Raw genomic sequence first — 6,000 nt, 5'->3', positions numbered from 1 at the left:
GTGGAGGCAGACAGCAGTGGAATCCAGGACACCAGTTCTGCCATTTTCCAAAAACTTTCTTAACTTCCCTGTGCCTCAGTCTCCTCATCTACAAATTAAGGATAATAGTACCTACTTTATAGTGTTGATGTGAGAATGAAATGAAATATTATATGCAAAACACATAGAACAATGCCTGACACATATCACATTGTCCCCTATTTGTTAATATTGTTATCCTTACTGTCATAATACAGCCAAAAGGTGATAGCAGTTTGGACTAGACTGGGAATAGGTGGTGAGATTCTGGACATATACTTGATGGTAAAGCCGACAGGATTTGCTGATCAATTGGATGTGACTGTGAAAGAGAAGATGACATCAAAGTTGGCTTCAGCAATTGGAAATATGGAGTTACCGTTTAACACATTGGGGAGCGCACTTTAGAAGAGCAGGTTTGGGAAGCAGGAGGCCAAATCAGGAACTCAGTTTTGACTTAATTTTTTTTTTTTTTTTTTTGGTAAGGAAGATTGGCCTTGAGCTAACATCCATGCCAGTCTTCCTATACTTTGCATATAGGATGCCACCACACCGTGGCTTGACAAGCAGTGTGTAGGTCCATGCCCGGGATCTGAACCCACAAACCCCAGGCCAACGAAGCAGGGAGTGCGTGAACCCATCCATTATGCCACCGGGCCAGCCCCTTGACTTAATTTTTGAGATGCCTTTTACTTATCCAAATGGAGAGCTTGAGTGAGTGGCTGGACATAGATGTCAGCCCACATAGAAGCCTCAGTCGAGTTTGTTAGAGGTACATAGATTATGATCCTATCATGTTTTTCATTCTTAGCATTAGTTTATGTAGATTTCTGCTAGTATGTTCCAATAGCCAAGGTTTTTATATTGAAATATTGTTTAGTATCAAAAAGTCGTGTTGAGCATAAAAATGGTTTCTCAATACAGTCTGAGAATCATCACCTCCACACCAACTACACAAAATAATGAAGAGGGCTGATGGTACTCGCAGCTGCTACCAGAATCCCGGTTGCTTTAGGAGTTTTGCATGTTACACATTATCTGTAGCATGCAGTTATCAGCACATATTGTTGGTCTTATCACTTGATTCGTGAACTTACTTTCCATTACCAGAAACATTTCCATTTCTAAAGTTATCAGAATGCGAGTTAATGATGGCTTATACACATTTTCTTCTGTGGGTAAAAATTTGGGAATTTTCGATGTTTGTTTAATGGCGAATGAGGAAAGCCTCTTGTCTCTGTCAGGTTCTCTGTCCTTTCTCTACCCATAGCTAGTAGAGGTAGAAATAGATATAGTAAAAATAATAGTCATATAATAACAGTTAAAATTTATTGAGAGTCTTGTATGTTCCACGGGCTGTGCTATGCATTTTCCATGTTCATATAAGGAAACTGAGGTCCAAAAGAGTTTAGAATCTTGCCTATAGTCACACTTCTAGAGAAGAGTGGAGCTGAGATTTGAAACCAAGGCTTTTGACTCTCAAGGCCACACTCCTGGTCCCACAGTGTACTGCTCCAAGCCCCACCCCACCTGTGCTTCCTACCCCAGACCCTAGAGTTTCATTCTCTCTCTCATTCCTACTTCCCAATTGTCATTTTCAGAAGGGATAAAAATGTATGGAAAAGTTGATAAAACTTAAACCAGTAAAGTTTTCTCTATCTCAAGGATGCTTTTAGATGGTGCAACATTCAGCAGTGACTGGCTAAAGAAAGAATGCAGGGGTGGTGCAGAATAAAACTCATAGCAGACTGAGGCCTGCATATTATCTATGGATTTTAGTTTCCTGGTCACCTCCTTCAATAAAGAGTGTTGTTTCCAGTGGCCAAAAGAAAAGGGATTGAAAAAGCTTTATAATTCCCTCTTAAAAAACAGCTGATTTGTTTCGTGGACTTTGCAACCTATTACCCTCACAGAAACCAAACCCCTAAAGATGAGGACTGGAAACATGTGAAAAGTGCTGACACAAACGTAATCCACTTGAAAAAAGACTGACAACTTCCCTTCCTTTGGATTAAGTTAATAGTGTATATTTTCATCTGGAAATAAGTCCTGTTACTGAGGTTTGGAGGCAGGGCTTCAGGAGATTTTAAATATCTTCAGAAGAGTGGAAAATTGTTTTGTATCAGGGTCACTCGAAATTATTTACTAAATGATTTAGCTTAGCTCTTTCTGAAAGAGAGAAACAAAAGATTTGTAATTTCTTTGGCTGTCTTCGCTGATAACACTCACGTACCAGACGGCATCGTGCATTTTGTTGATCCACAGTGAAGAGTAATTCTCTTGCCTTGAATGTCAGGGTGACCACTGGGATTTGAATCGAATTAATGTTAAAAACAAACAAATTCTGATATTCAGAGTTAACTATTTCCTAGAAATACACGTGGAAGTGACTGATGCTCTTAGATTATATGCATTATTGTGTGTGTGTATGTGTGTGTGTGTGTGTAGATAGACAAACAGACATGACTCTTGATTATAGAATTGAAGAATCATTTTGGTTACTGTTTTATTTTTATGAAACAATTTGTTATTGCATAAAATTTAGCAAATATAGACATGTATACAGATGAAAATATCACCTTTAAAAAGACATCTGCTTTTTTTTTTTTTTTTTTGGTTACCAGTATACAAACCTCCATACCATTTTTTAGAACTTCTTCCTTTGAAGACTTTGGTTGGAGAAAGGCCCTATCTTCTTTCTCAGAAGCATAAAGGGAACGTATATATATTTTTCCCCTCACAGATGCTAAGCTGTGGGCATGTGAGTTAGGCTCATGCAACTGGAGGCTCCCTCTTGAAATGCTAAATTTTTTTTTATTTTTTATTTTTGTGTGGAATATCAGCCCTGAGCTAACATCCATGTCAATCCTCCTCTTTCTCCTGAGGAAGACTGGCCCTGGGCTAACATCCGTGCTTATCTTCCTCTACGTTATATGAGACACCGCCACAGCATGGCTTGACAAGCGGTGCGTCAGTGCGCGGCCGGGATCCGAACCCAGGCCGCCAGCAGCGGGCCACGCGCACTTAACCGCTATACCACGGGGCCAGCCAGAGATGCTAAATTTTGAACAAGTGATGCAAAAGTGGCAGGACCATTGGAATTCATTCAGAGCAGCAGTTTTCAGGAGGTGGCAGGCAAAATGAGTCTGGTTGCCACAGTGTCCCACTGCAGTGGTGACCGCGGTGTCCAGCAGCAACATGCTATTGAGGCTCTGTCTACAGCTTGGCCTTGGCTATAAATGCAGCTGCTCCTTGTCTCCCCCCCCTTTCAAGGCTTGTTCCCTAGACTTCCCATCACTGTTATAAGCCAACCAATACACACCTTCCACTTACATAACCAAGAGCTGGCTTCCACTGCTTACAGCTGAGAGAACCTGACTGATAAAGCATTTGTAGATATTTACTTTTAAATCACTCTTTTTGATTATCAAAATAATCCATGCTAAATTGTAGAAAAGAAGAAAATATATAACCAAAAAAGAAAAAAAAAATGTCCAGCAATAATCCTACCATCTAGAGACAACACATCTTAACATTTTGGTGTATATCCTTCTTGTATTTCATATATCAAAATAAGATCATATTATATCTACTAGTCTGCTGCCTGCTTTTTTGCTTAACAATATGTGATCAACATGTTCCCATTTCAAAAACATTCTCCAACAGCATTGCTCTTTTTCTTTTCTTTAAGAGGGGGAAGAAAAGGGTGAGATTTATTGTGAAAAGTTGATTCTAGCTTTATTGAAGTATCATTAACCGATAAAAATTGTGTATTGCTGTGTGTGAAGATATATAATCAATAGATCTCAACTAGGGGTGATTTTACCCTCAGGGGACATTTGGCAAAGTCTGGAGTCAATTTTGATTGTTACAATTTGGGGTGCTACTGACATCAGTGGATAGAAATCAGGGATGCTGCTAAACATTTTACAATGCACAGGACAGCCCCACAACAGAGAATCATCTGGCCCAAAATGGCAGTAGCAAAAAAATTGACTGATACATGTATACATATAAATTTGCTAACCCAATTCTTTACTGCTAGATATTTAGTTTGTCTCCACTTTTTCAATGTTATGAGTATCGCTGTTATGAATACCCTTGTGCACACACACATCTTTGCACATATTTCTAATTATTCCCTTTAGGTAAATATCTTGAAATAGAATTGCTAGTACAATAGAGACAATGATTTTTAGAGCTTTTTATAAACACACCCAGATGACCATCCTAAAGAGTTGTACCACTTAATACTTTCATCATCAGCTGGGTATCTTGTCATTTCCATATCTTCACCAAAAATGTGCATGGCTATTGTTTTTAAATAATTGAATATTTTCTAGGCAAAAAAATAATGTAATTTTGTATGTATTTCTTCCATTACGGGCAAAATTGAAATCATAGAGTTAAAAATTAGCTTCCCTCACTTTAATTATAATGCCATTAGCACTTAATAAATATGATGTTGGCTGTTATTCAAGATAGGCTTTTTTTTTAATGTTTAAGTTTCAAAACTATAAGTTGGTGTTGGCCATTTGTCAAATGATCTTGTGAATGAATTAATCTTTCATTCTTTGAGTGAATATTGAAGATATGTAACCTTGAGAAAGTTACTAAATCTCCCGAGGAATTTGGGGGATTCTGCACAGATGAAGAGATAAGGGAAAAATGGAGATTGAATTTAGAGTTAATTTTCTCAGTTCAGATACTTGGGAAAATTTGGAAAGAGTCAAGCAGGGAGCAGTCAGACTGAGTTTGCCTTGGCAGTAAAGCCTCTTTCTCTTATCTGTTGCAACATCCTGGAGTCAGTCTTAGTAGCAGCCCCTATCTGACCATACCTGCTGAAGGTAAGAAGAGAGAAAGCGATATTGGCTCTGTCTTCATGGTGGCCGCTGATACCTGGTACACATTGCAGAGGAGGGGGTACAATCCGGATGTTCCCTCCCAATGCCAGAGGGCCTTTCGCCCTTTCCTTTCCTCTCTAAATTCTGGATGCTTTTTCTTTCTACTTCTCCATGGAATGTATTTATTCATATTCAGGACAAATGGAGACTTGTTTCAGTACCATCTTCTATGTACCACTTTATAGCCAATATAATTCCCAGTTTCTGATAAGTGTGTAGCCCTCTGCCTTGTACCTAGTGCTGATACCAATTTTTCAATATTCCTTTGGGCATTTCAATGGGATCTAAGAGAAGAGGTGGATGCTAGTGTTCAAATAGCCATCCTACTGCAGAGGCCCATTACTTGGCTTAGTTCATCCCTCTACTGGCTTCCTCTTTCTCGTTTTAGGATTACTGTGGATTTCTTTTCCTGTTTATTACGGACATCTTATTGAACTCTACTGAAGATATTTAAAAGAATTATTTTGGTTATTTCATCTAGGCTTTCCAGAAACCACCTCTTAAAGTATTAAGGTTCATGTTCTCTTTGTAGTTGTTTTTTATTTTCCTAATTATTTATCTTAAGAAGGAGAGATCTATTACAAAATTGTACCTAACAATCAAGAGAATATTTCAATTGCTCTTGGATCTACCCACCGACAATTTGAACAGTGTTCCTTCTTTGTTTTAAACCGATTCAAACTTGGGAATAAGATTGTGTAATCATATCCAAGCAGCAAACTGTCCAAGTAACACATAATGCATTTATTAAGAAGAAACAGAACTGGTGAGTCACTCAAAGGACGGATTTGTCATGCGTGTGCATTTCTTGACAACACACCTGGACTTTCAAAATCTGGAAAAATGTTTACATGCATAATTGTTTGACCAAGTCTAGAATCTTGTAGATATTCATTTAGTATCTTAATTTTGGGTTAATCTTTTCCTATTCCCACTATAGACCAGTAGAATACATTAACAAGCAATAATCCCCATCATCTATGTTTTAAATCCCAAGTGTTTCATTTCTTGAGATGATATACCTTATGATGCAGCGCACAAACTCCAGTATCTTTATATATTTGTAGCAGGATGATGA

The sequence above is a fragment of the Ceratotherium simum genome, chromosome 21, assembly GCF_057802395.1.
Source record: "Ceratotherium simum simum isolate JZ-2026a chromosome 21, ASM5780239v1, whole genome shotgun sequence".
In the NCBI taxonomy this organism is placed as follows: domain Eukaryota; kingdom Metazoa; phylum Chordata; class Mammalia; order Perissodactyla; family Rhinocerotidae; genus Ceratotherium; species Ceratotherium simum.
This window is presented reverse-complemented; position numbering follows the sequence as displayed.